This window comes from Pleurodeles waltl, chromosome 3_2 (genome assembly GCF_031143425.1).
Source record: "Pleurodeles waltl isolate 20211129_DDA chromosome 3_2, aPleWal1.hap1.20221129, whole genome shotgun sequence".
NCBI lineage: Eukaryota > Metazoa > Chordata > Amphibia > Caudata > Salamandridae > Pleurodeles > Pleurodeles waltl.
The window spans coordinates 140733947-140747418 of record NC_090441.1 but is presented as its reverse complement, the minus strand read 5'-3'; positions in this window follow the sequence as shown (position 1 = coordinate 140747418).

Here is a 13472-nt window from a genome sequence, read left to right as displayed (position 1 = left end):
CGACCGCCACGGCGGTACAAACAAACAGCGCAGCGGTCACCGCCAACAGACAGGCAGGAGACAATGTACCGCCCACACTATTATGACATGCCAATCCGCCACCTTTTCTGAGGCGGATTTACCGCTGATAAAAACACGGCGGAAACAGGAATTTCGAAGGGAAAACACTGACCTCTACACACTCCACGAGGAACGAGGACACCATGGAACCGGAACTCCAAATCCTACCTGCGATAGTCTTCCTGCTCCTCTACCAGGAGCACGAACTCCAGTGGCGAAGACCACGGTGAGTACTGCACCTACGACACAGGGTAGGGGGGAGGCAAAAAACAGGGACACACACATGCAACACCCCCACCCTCACCCACTACAACACCCACACTAATGCATATCAATACATCACAGTTACACCCCCCCAAGCCCCCCGGAAGAATGCAAAGACCAAAGAAAATGAGTGCAACCATTGGAATATATTACAAACAAGTAGGCTGAAATATATATATATATATACACCATGTACAAAATATATACCAGGCATAGTAGTCCAGGTACTGCACAAAGAAAGTCCGTGGAACACTGGGACCACACGGTATGGGCGAGGTCCACACAAGATCCCCGACCATGATGGAGAGACCTCTGCAGGGGCATCAGACAGCAACAAAACAGGCACCTCAGGGGGAGGGAAAGGGGGGGCACCTCAGCCGCTTGAGTACACGACGACAAATCCACGAGGGGGCCACATGTCCACTGTTCCATCCTCGGGACTGCAAAGCCACAGTCTCTCAAGTCTCAGAAGTGGGTGGGTTGCCCACTGTTCAATACTGGGGAGTGCAAAGCCACAGTCTCTCAACTCTCTACAGTGGGTGGTTTGCCCACTGTTCAATCCTGGGGAGTGCAAAGCCACAGTCTCTCAAGTCTCTACAGTGAGTGGTTTGCCCACTGTTCAATCCTCGTGAGTGCAAAGCCACAGTCTCTCAAGTCTCTACAGTGGGTGGTTTGCCCACTGTTCAATCCTGGGGAGTGCAAAGCCACAGTCTCTCAAGTCTCTATAGTGGGTGGGTTGCCCACTGTTCAATCCTGGTGAGTGCAAAGCCACAGTCTCTCAAGTCTCTACAGTGGGTGGTTTGCCCACTGTTCAATCCTGGGGAGTGCAAAGCCACAGTCTCTCAAGTGGATAACAGTCTCCACTGGTTCTGGAGGGGGCATGATGCCCAGAGCGCTTCATCCTGTGAAGGACAGAGGTAGTGGATGGATGTCTCCACTGGTTCTGGAGGGGGACTGGTGCCCAGAGTGCTTTATCCTGTGAAGGACAGAGGTAGTGGATGGATCCCTCCACTGGTTCTGGAGGGAGACTGGTGCCCAGAGTGCTTTATCCTGTGAAGGACAGAGGTAGTGGATGGATCTCTCCACTGGTTCTGGAGGGGGACTGGTGCCCAGAGTGCATCACTCACCCCGTGATGGACCCAGTTGCGTCAGTGTCCCTGCCGCTCATGGGCTAGCGGTGCTTGAGTTGGCGGTGCCCTGTTCAGCGGTGCTTGAGTTGGCGGTGCCCTGTTCAGCGGTGCTTGAGTTGGCGGTGCCCTGTTCAGTGGTGCTTGAGTTGGCGGTGCCCTGTTCAGCGGAGCTTGAGTTGGCGGTGCCCTGTTCAGCGGTGCTTGAGTTGGCGGTGCCCTGTTCAGCGGGGCTTGTGCTGGTGGTCCTTCATGGCCCAGCGGGGCTTTTGCTGGTGGTCCTTCATGGCCCAGCGGGGCTTTTGCTGGCGGTCCTTCATGGCCCAGCGGGGCTTTTGCTGCCGGTCCTTCATGGCCCAGCGGGGCTGGTGCTGGCGGTGGCCTCCTGGGGAGCTGGGCTGGTGCTGGCGGTGGCCTCCTGGGCAGCTGGGCTGTGGCTGGCGGTGGTCTCCTGGGCAGCTGGGCTGGGGCTGGCGGTGGCCTCCTGGGCAGCTGGGCTGGGGCTGGCGGTGGCCTCCTGGGCAGCTGGGCTGGGGCTGGCGGTGGCCTCCTGGGCAGCTGGGCTGGGGCTGGCCTCCTGGCCAGCGGGGATGATGGCGGTATTCTCCGCCGTGCAGCTCTTCCCAGACTTGCCGGGTTTCTTGTGGCCCTTCCCCACCTTGGTAGGTGTCACAGCTGACTCCCACTGGGACCCCTGGGGGCGGCTTTGGTGGCTAGAGTCTTCCCCCTCTCCGGCCGGGCACTGGCCAACTTCTGATGCTTCACAGGTGGGGGACTGTCTGTGCTGTGGCTCCTTGCCACACTAGCTGTCCTGGTGGCCGGTGCACTCCATATACCGGTGACTACAGGCACCACTGGTGCCGGAGATGTTTTGGCTGAGGTGCTACTTCGGGACCTATGAGATGGATGGGATGGGGGAGGTGTGGGAAAAAGGTCAAGGGTGGACAGGAAACATTATTTGGACACACTGGGATGGGTAGCTGGAGGGGGTTTGGGAGTGGAGGAAGAGGTGGTGGTAGTAGGAAGTGTTTGTATGGTGACTTTGGGTGAAGGTGCATGCGCTGGAGGCTGTCGTGAGGTGGATGGCTGTTGGGTGGGTGTGTGCCTGCGTTTGTGTATCTTGTGAGGGGGCGTCACAGACACACTGGAAGAGGACACAGGGGACGTGTGAATGGTAGTGGGGGTGGTGCATGAACGTGAGCTGGGTGTGCTGGTGGGTGTGATGGTGAGGGACGTAGTGGCTGTAGAGGTAGTGCATGCAGGTGTGAGTGTAGACGAGACTGGGAGGGAGGAGGGAGACGACGAGGAGGGGGACACAGTGGAGGCAGTGGATGTTGGTGTGTCTGCATGTGTGTGTTGCTTGCGTGAGTGCCTGTGGGATGTGTGGTGCTTATGTTTGCCTGAGCTTCCTTTGTGTGTTGAGGTGTGTGCAGGCTGGTCTGATGGTGTGCTTGGGATAGGCAGAGGTACAGGGGATTGGGTCTGGGTGAAGGAAGTTGGAGGGGGGAGGCTAGAGACGGGGACAATGGCTGCCATCAGTGCTGAGGCCAGAGTTTTAAAAGCTCGGTGAAGGGCCGCCTGACCAGAATGAATGCCCTCCAGGAATGCATTAGTTTATTGCAACTGCCTTTCTACACCCTGGATGGCATTCAGAATGGTAGACCGCCCAACAGTGAGGGATCGTAGGAGGTCAATAGCCTCCTCACTGAGGGCAGCAGGGCTGACTGGGGCAGGGGCTGAGGTGCCTGGGGCGAAGGAGATGCCCACCCTCCTGGGTGAGCGGGCACGGGGCGAAGGCTGAGGGGCTGCTGGGAGGGCGGTGCTGGTAGGGGGGGTCGCGGCTGTACCTGTAGATGCAGGGGGCACAGATGTTGCTGCCACCACAAGGGAGCTCCCATCAGAGGACGAGTCCGTGTCGCTGGTGTCAGCTCCTGTCCCCGCCATGGAGCTCCCCTCGCCCTCCGTCCCACTGGTGAATTCCGAGTCCGTAGTCTCGCCCTCCAGGGCCATGTGGGATGCAGCTCCCTTGTGCTCCGGTGCCACTGCTCCTCCATCTGATGATGCTAATGCAAATAAGAACAGGGAGTCCACAAAAAGGGGGGGACGACAGAAGAAAGACATGTTGAGTGCATGGATTACCGCTACCGTTGGCGGACACGACAGACACAGAAGCCCCCTGCACTACGCCGTGCTCTTGGGCTCCACTGTTCAATTCCTGGGAAATGGCCTACAAGGCTATGGACGACATCTGCACACATAGATGACATAGGGGTATGAATAGCTGTACTTGGCACTCTACAGAGGTGGGCTGGGGTGCCACATGGCCTGCCTTACGGAGGGGCCTTGCCTACGGAACTCGCCCTGGCCTAGGGAAACCCACAGCCCTCCTCCCCCACCCAGACAACTCCACTGCTCGCAAAGTCAGCAGAATGAGAGTGTACTCACCCCCTTCTGTCTGCTGTGATGCCCTCAAGCGCCCATCCAACTCCGGGTAGGCCACCGCCAGGATCCTGAACATCAGGGTGGTCATGGTGCGACGGGTACCCCTCCCACGTTGGGAGGCCATCCCCAGCTGAGCCTCCACCATCTTCTTGCTCCAGCGGCGAATGTCCTCCCATCTTTTCTGGCAGTGGGTGCTCCGTCTGTGGTAGACCCCCAGGTTCCGGACGTCCTTGTAGATGGCACGCCAAATATCTTTCTTCTGGTGGGCGTTGACCTACATGAAATGTACAGGGGAAGAAGAGAAGTCATTGCCAACTGCACCGTCAAAGTGATTGGCCCCCATCCCTACCCTTGCCATGTGGCACATGCATTCACCGTCTTTCATGCACACAGCACTCTGCCCCCTTCCTTCTTACATCCATCCCTCTCCACACAGGCATAGCCCATACAACATGCTCCCTGTGTACTTACCTGTTTGTCTTGAGGACCGTAGAGTAGCGTGTACTGGGGGAGGACCCCATCCACGAGCTTCTCCAACTCCTCCGATGTGAAGGCAGCGGCCCTTTCCCCAGACGCACGAGCCATTGTCTCTTCCAGACCGAGGTCACAGCAGCACTTGCAGTGTAGGTCCTCTCCTGTTGAAGATCAGATATCGAGTGATTGAACAGATAGAAAATGGCGGTCACGTCCGCGGCGGTGCGTACCGTCACCGCCGGCGTACATCGTCATTGGCTCCTGGGACCCATAGGGTCCAATGTTAACCAATGGCGCATTGCGCCACAGTCTTCGACCGCCTACCGCGACGGTGTACAATGCCAGCGCAGTTACCTCACATCCCATTGTCCCACTTTACAGGTCAGGCAGCCGCCATTTCAGGGGCCCACATGGCTTCATTTTCAACTGCGTCACACATACCTAGGCCTAGACTCAACACACATACAGGCCATCTTTTGTGTATGATTGGTGTTCTGGGTAAACTGTGGGTACGTACCTCTGAGTTGTTTGACTATGTGCTTGCTGTTGTCCTTCATAGCCACCGTCCGCTGGTACATGTGTGGCCATGGCATCAGGGATGTTCCAGCCTTTGTTTTCCAACGTATTGTCCAGAGTGTTGTCTGCCCTTCTGAAACACATGCAGAGCTACATCGTTTTCCCTCAAGTGGAGGATTTGCCTACAGTGAAAGTTGATTTCTATGCCCTGGGACATATCCCCAACATCATAGGTGCCATTGATGGGACCCATGTGGCTTTGGTCCCCCCCCCACAGGAGTGAACAGGTGTACAGAAACTGGAAGAGTTATCATTCTATGAATGTACAGATGATATGTTTGGCAGAGCAGTACATCTCCCATGTGAATGCCATGTTCCCTGGCTCAGTGCATGATGCCTACATCCTGTAGAATAGCAGCATCCCTTATGTGATGGGTCAACTCCAGAGGCACTGTGGCCCATATTTATACTTTTTTGACGCTAAACTGCGCTAACGCCATGCTGGCTAACCAACGCTGCCTGGTGTGCGTGGAAAAAAAACACGTAGACCAGGCAGCGCCGGCGTAGGGGGAAAATGGCGTTAGGGCGTCTTAAAATGGGGCAAGTCAGGTTGAGGCAAAAAAATCGCCTCAACCCGATTTGCGCCATTTTTTTGCCACGCCCAGACGCCATTTAAATGACTCCTGTCTTAGTAAAGACAGGAGTCATGCCCCCTTGCCCAATGGCCATGCCCAGGGGACTTCTGTCCCCTGGGCATGGTCATTGGGCATAGTGGCATGTAGGGGGGCACAAATCAGGCCCCCCTATGCCACCCAAAAAATTAAAACAAAATAAAAAATTATACTTACCTGAACTTACCTGTACTTCACTGGGATGGGTCCCTCCATCCTTGGGGGTCCTCCTGGGGTGGGCAAGGGTGGCAGGGGGGGTCCTTGGGGGCAGGGGAGGGCACCTCTGGGCTCATTTTGAGCCCACAGGCCTCTTAACGCCTGCCCTGATCCAGGCGTTAAAAAGTGGCGCAAATGCGGGGTTTTTTGACCCGCCCACTCCCGGGCGTGATTTTTGCCCGGGAGTATAAATACCACGCATTTGCGTCGCCATCATTTTTTAAGACGGGAACGCCTTCCTTGCATCTCATTAACGCAGGGAAGGCGTTCACGCCAAAAAATGACGCTATTTGCCCATACTTTGGCGCTAGACGCGTCTAACGCCAAAGTATAAATATGGCGTTAGTTTTGTGCCGAATTTGCGTCGAAAAAAACGACGCAAATTCGGCGCAAACGAAGTATAAATACGGGCCTGTGTGTGGCTATTAGGTGAGCACCTGGAAGCTAGTCAGTGGGAATGGTTGTCTGGGTCTGGGGTTATCGCTCCAGGTTAGTGCATGTCTAACAGTTGTCCCTCGCCATTTGCAGGTGACTCTGGTTACCCCAACCTGTCATGGCTACTGACTCCAGTGAGGAATCCCAGGACAAGGGCAGAGGAACGCTACAATGAGGCCCATGGGCGAACTAGGAGGGTGATCGAGCGGACCTTCGGCCTCCTGAAGGCCAGGTTCAGGTGCCTCCATATGACAGGTGGATCCCTATTCTACTCACCAAAGAAGGTGTGCCAGATCTTCGTGGCCTGATGTATGCTTCACAACTTGGCTTTGCGACACCAGGTGCCTTTTTCTGCAGGAGGATGGTCCAGATGGCGGTGTTGTTGCAGCTGTGGAGCCTGTGGACAGTAAAGAGGAGGAAGCAGAGGAAGAAGACATGCAGAACAGGGACTCAGTGATCCTGCAATATTTCCAGTGAGACACAGGTAGGAATACAAACCTGCCTACTACATGTACTTTGACACTACTACCTCTCTCCTGTCTGTCGTTTTCACCCAGTGTATGGTCACTGAATTGTCACTTTCCATTACAATTTCACAGATGTGGGTCCCACTGTGTGACATCTGCTTAGATTCCTCATGGACTAGAGCTGTGTGACATAGGTATGTTGACATTACTATTTAAAAAACATTTTGTCACTGTAATTGCTAATACACTATTTCGAAATCACAGACAGACTCCAGATCATTTTGTGCTTTAGGTGTGTTTATTTAAATGGTCAATATTGGAGGGAGTAGTGAAATGGTGAGGGGTGATGGTGGAGGAATATCCATGGCTTAGTCCAGTCTATTAGTCTCACAGGTGCATTGCCCATATGGGCATAGGAAGTGGAGCTGGGGCAGTTTAATTATGGACAGGGTGACAAAGTGGGACATTAGGATGACAATCAGGGTGGTCTCATTTCTTGGCGGGGGTCTTGGCATCGTTCTCTGTCTTTGTCCTAGATCTCAGGGACAGTTTGTGGGGTGGTTCTCCCTCTGCAGGGGATGGGGTGCTGGTGTGGTGGTCCTGTGGCGGGGCGTCCTGTCCACTAGCGCCGGCGGAGGTGGTGGGCAGTTCATCGTTCATGCTAGTGTCAGGGGCCCCTTGTAGTGCCACAGTGTCCCTCCTGGTGTTGAGTAGTTCCTTCAGCACCCCTACGATGGTGCCCAGGGTGGAGCTGATGGTTCTGAGTTCCTCCCTGAAGCCCATATACTGTTCCTCCTGCATGCGCTGGGTCTCCTGAAACTTGGCCAGTACCATTGCCATTGTCTCCTGGGAGTGGTGGTAGGCTCCCATGATGGAGGAGAGGGCCTCGTGGAGAGTGGGTTCCCTTGGCCTGTCCGCCACCTGTCGCACAGCAGCCCTCCCAGTTCCCCTGTGTTCCTGGGCCTCCGTCCCCTGGACCGTGTGCCCACTACCACTGCCTCCAGGTCCCTGTTGTTGTTGGGGTGGTGGATTATCCTGGGTTCCCTGTAGTGGTGGACACACAGCTGATTGACGTGTCCTGGGGACGGAGGTATGGGCCTGCTGGGTGGGTGCTGTGCTGGTGTTTCCAGAGGGGGGAAGGTCTGTGGTGGCCTGTGCCTGTGTGAGGGGAACCAACTGTCCAGAAGTCCCCGATGGTCCGGGCTTGTCATCTAGATCCAGTTGGACAGAGGTGCTGTCATCACTGTGGGGCTCTTCTGTTGGTGGTGTGGAAATGTGTGGACCCTCCTGTCCGGTGACGTTGGGTAGGGGTCCTGCAGGGGTATAAAAGGATGTTTTTTAAATCTGTGTGTGTAATGGTGTGCAATGGGTGGGTGACCGTGTACCCCAGTGCTAGTATTCCTGTGTGGGAGCTTGTGTGATGATGGTTTAGGGGGGTGTATGGGTATGTGCAGTGGGCATGCTTTGGTGATGGGTGTCAATGCTTTGTTGTTGCATGCAGGGCTTGGTGTTGGGATGTGTGGTTTGTGATGTTGGGACATATGTGAGGAGTTGGGGTGCTGGGGGTGAGGGTGAGGGTGGGGGTATGTGATAGCATTCAGGTAGGGTGGCGGATGTAATAGTAAAGCTTTGACTTACCAGAGTCCATTCCTCCACCTACTCCTACTCCTGCGAGGCCCTGAGGATGCAGAATCGCCAAGACCTGCTCCTCCCATGTTGTTAGTTGTGGGGGAGGAGGTGGGGGTCTGCCGCCAGTAGGCTGAACCACCAGGTGGTGTCTTGAGACCACGGAACGCACCTTCCCCCGTAGGTCATTCCACCTCTTCCTGATGTCCTCCCGATTTCTTGGGTGTTGTCCCACTGCGTTGACCCTATCCACTATTCTTCGCCATAGCTCCATCTTCCTAGCTATGGAGGTGTGCTTCACCTGTGCTCCGAATAGCTGTGGCTCTACCCGGACGATTTCCTCCACCATGACCGTGAGCTCCTCCTCCGAGAACCTGGGGTGTCTTTGCCGTGCCATGGGGTGGTGTAGGTGATGTGTGGGGTGGAGTGTGTGGTGATATGTAGTGGTGTGTTGTGTGAGGTGCGTGGAAGTTGTGTGGGTGATGGTGTTGTGTGCCTGTGGATGCTTGGAAGTAGTTTGTAGTGTCTCTCTCTGGCCTTCAATTGTGGTCGTAGGGGTTTGTGGGTGATGTGGGTGTGTGTTTTATATTGTATTTGGTGTGTGGGAGTGGTGTGTGTATGTGTATCAGGTGTGTGTATTTTGAATTGTCCAATGTGGCTGTGTTTTGTAAATGTGTGTGTATTTTGAGCGCGGCACATGGCGATGCGTTGTTTAGTTTTCACGCAGGGACGGCTGTGTATTGATTTCTGGCACTCGGTCGTGGATCCACTTCGGTTGCAGGTTTTCAGACGCCCAGGGGACGATGCGTGTATTTCCGGAGCTGACAGGACGAAGTCAAAGGGTCGATCCTGTGGGCTTTGCGTGGAAATTTCGACCGCATGGCACCCGCTGCGTCGATTCCTCTATGGAAGTCAGGCTGCGTTGTTCAGGCTCGGCTGTGCGTCAATCCAGTGGGCCGTGTGACGAATTTCCAGTTGCAACGCTGGCGCTGAGTTGATCTTCTCGTTGCGAAGTTGGGCTGCGTTGTTTCAGGACGGCGTGCGGTGAATGTTTCACCGTGGCGCAGGCTGTGCGTCGTTTCTGGCAGTCTGTGCATCCTTTTTCACCGCACAAGGAATCCTTCTTGTAGCGATGAAGTCTTTTTGGTCTGAGACTTCAGGGGACAGGAGGCAAGCTCTATCCAAGCCCTTGGAGAGCACTTCTCAGCACAGCCAGAGAGCAGCAAGGCAGCAGGGCAACAGCAAGGCAGCAGTCCTTCACAGAAAGCATTCAGGTGAGTCCTTTGAGCAGCCAGGCAGTTCTTCTTGGCAAGTTGCAGGTTCTGGTTCAGGGTTCTCTTCTCCAGGAAATGTCTGAGTTGGTAGGGGCAGAGGCTCTGTTTAAATACCCAAATGTGCTTTTGAAGTGGGGGAGACTTCAAAGAGTTGCTTAGAAGTGCACACGGTCCCCTTTCAGTTCAATTCTGTCTGCCAGGGTCCACGTAGGGGATGTGGCAGTTCTTTGTGTGAGGGCAGGCTACTGTCCTTTGACATGCAAGTGTCAGGTCCTCCACCCTCCCAGCCCAGGAAGGCCCATTCAAAATGCAGATGTATGCAAGTGAGGCTGAGTATCTTGTGTTTGGGGTGAATGCACAAGGGAGCTGTCAACTAAACCCAGCCAGATGTGGATTGTAAGGCACAGAAGGATTTAAATGCAGAGGAATGCTCACTTTCTAAAAGTGGCATCACTAAAATAGTAATTTTAAATCCAGTCAGCAGGATTTTGTATCACTATTCTGGCCATTCTAAATATGACCTTCCTACTCCTTTCAGATCAGCAGCTAACACTCAACAGTATATGAGGGTAGCCCCAATGTTAGCCTATGAATGGAGCAGGCCTCACAGCATTGTAAAAGCGTATTTAGGAGTTTTACACAACCAGGACATGTAAACTACATAGGTACATGTCCTGCCTTTTGCCTACACAGCACCCTGCCCTATGGGTTACCTAGGGCAAACCTTAGGGGTGACTTATATGTAGAAAAAGTGGAGTTTGAGGCTTGGCAAGTACTTTAAAATGCCAAGTTGAATTGGCAGTGAAACTGCACACAAAGGCCTTGCAATGGCAGGCCTGAGACAAGGTTAAGGGGCTACCGAAGTGGGTGGCACAATCAGTGCTGCAGGCCCACTAGTAGCATTTCATCTACAGGCCCTAGGCACATATAGTGCACTCTACTAGGGACTTATGAGTAAATTAAATATTCCAATTGGGTGAATCCAATGTTACCATGTTTAAAGGGAGAGAGCATATGCACTTTAGCACTGGTTAGCAGTGCTAAAGTGCACAGTCTTAAAACCAGCAAAAACAGTATCTAAAAAGTCGGGGAGTTTGGCAAAAAGTTAGGAGTGACCACCCTAAGGCTGTCAGGTCTACAAACAGGAAGCGACAATGGTGAAAAGTATGTTCTCCGAATTGGAAAGCTATTCTGTATTTGAAACTAAAGATTTGTATCTGAATCATGCTAATTATGCTGAAATGTTTTGCTACCATCATTATGCTCACCACTATTTAAACAAGGCTAGTTCTCCGTGTGCAGTTTTTAACTACACACAATGGGAACATTGCTTGACACCACCATTAGACAGTTCAAAAGCATACATGAGGAATTTTGCATATTTTTCAGGAGATAATCTCCTAGACTTGATTATGACATAGATTTACAATATTTTTTGTTACGTCCTAGAACACCATGTCAAAAAGGCTTCTTATATTCCATATTTATTGAGATTTGGAAATGTTCCCAAGCAAATAGTTCTGAAAGATTGAGACAGATCGATAGGAAGAATTTAGAAAGAGGTTTTGGCTTTTGTGGACAACAGTGTGACTACGCTGTCAACTCAATTTTATTTTCTTAATATTACCATGTCATCTGCACTCAATATTATACAAAATGGTATGTCTTTGTTGCAGCATAGGCATGAGCAGCTGAGATCGATTATGCAACTGAGTTGGCCATTGCAGGTTTAAAAAATCAAGCAGAGTACCATGGAAATGTCTGAACACAACAGAATTGTCTTTGCTGTTTAATTTGACATGCATACAGAAGTTTATGGTGCAAAGGGGTGCAACTTAAACCATGCTGAACACTGAGCTTTTAGAGAAGGGTCCCTTTTCAGTACCCAAAACGCTATCAGCCATATGGCTAATTCATAGGTTCATTACGTTACCAATCACTACAGTTCAGTTCATATCTTGTTTAAAATACTTTCAAGCATGCAGATATGAAACTATGGGGGATAGTTTTTTTCATGAGTCCTGGCTTCTGAACTTAAATACATTTGGAACTTTGATTGGCCAATCATTACTTTAGAAAGAGGTATTGCTGCATGGTGGGGGCATCCATTCATGGCAAATTTAGCATATTATCTGAAAGGTGCATCAGTCTCTTTGATTCACCCTGTGTTCTGATTGCTTTTGAATGGAAGTTATTTGGTTGGTCCTGGATGATCAAGGTTGCTGAGGGATGAAAGCAGGTGTCCCACATGTGGTGATGAGCTACAGGGTGGTAACGTGCTGTAGCACTGTATTATTTCTGTTCACACATGTGGTAAGCAAGAATACAATTTGGCTTTCCATCCCTATTTTTAGTGTGAATTTCGATATGTTAAACATACTGAAAGCCTTATTGTTTCAGAAGAACGTTGCTTTAACATCTACTAGAGAGATATTTGAGCTCCAGCTTGCTAGGTCTTCTGCTGAGATACAATCCCTGCAATGTACTAACTTGCCCCAGCATTTTGTTGAATGCATTAACTGGATATTTACTGTCTGAAATACAGAGGGGAAATACTATTTTTTAAAGCGATTGGATATGGGTTTGTGAGCACATTCCAGAGAATTTTTTGGATTTATCCTGTCCGATCTGCGCTTTTTAGTTTCCAGTGTTTTCGGAGGGGTACAAATTAGTCTTTTTCCCAGTTATTGATATTTGTTTTGTTTTTTCTGCTCCACAATGGATGCTCCACCACCGTGAGGCCAAAAGACAATGAATCTGCCACATGTCCTGCTGTGTCATGAACACATGATACAGTACTTTGGTGTATCTCTGCTCCAGGAATTGAATTTGAATTGGTCTCTGTTGTTTCAACCATGTATGGTTACAATGTGTACAGCCTGTGTTCCATTATCTGCTGTGCCCGTTCGAGAGTCCACTGGATCTGTGTCTGGCTATGCAAATGGTTTAACCTGTGGACATTAATCTACGTGTGAGTTCATTGAGGACCCACCTTCAGTGTTGTCCCATGAGTATGCTTTGCTGCTGGATGTGTATTACGAGCCCTCTCTACTGGCTGATATGGACACTTCAGCTCCTGGATTCTTAGAGCATGGTTCTAACCTACCAGTTACACTGCTGGCTGTCTTGCCTTCACCATGGTTGAATTGGCTGAATCTGATCTGTTGTCTACTGTTGTGAGTTGCTTCCTGGATCCTATTGACTTTGGGCATGGAAAAATGTCATGAATCTCCTAAATTTTGATTTTGCCCCCTTTTTGTTTTAATTAAATAGTTTTTCTTAGTCTTACTGGCTTTTTTATTTGGCATATTTTTCAGACATGGCTTTCATTGCCTTTTATTATTGAAATGTGTTCTATATTTGACATGTATAATGTGCTTAATAGATTTTAGCCTACCTTTACATTCCTATTTTATCTTATGCTTGTATCTCACATCCAAGAGAGCGGCGTGGTAAAAGCACTCTAGGGCCTGCTCAGATCCTCCATTTTAACAAGCATATTTTAAATTTAGCATTTAATTTCTGTTGGAAACCTTTTACAGGGCTTCTCATTTATGTGATAATGTACAGTGAAACCATTGTACATGTTGCTTGCTCCAAGTAAGCACTGATGTCATCTACTCTGCACACTCTGCCCAATGCTGAGCACACAGAACATGTTTTTAATGGAAGAATGTAAGATTGTTGCAATAAGTGCCCTAAAAATCATTTTCACATGCTTTTCTGTGTCTAATCTTGGGTACTTTATATGACAACAAAAGGGTAGATCATTTACATATTTTCCTTGGGAATCCGAATAGTCATGCTGGAGGTTGCAAAACCCATCTGGTACCCTAGTGTATTTAGGGGTTCAGGTGGGACACTGTGACCCAGCTAGGAGTTGTGTCACATATCAAGATG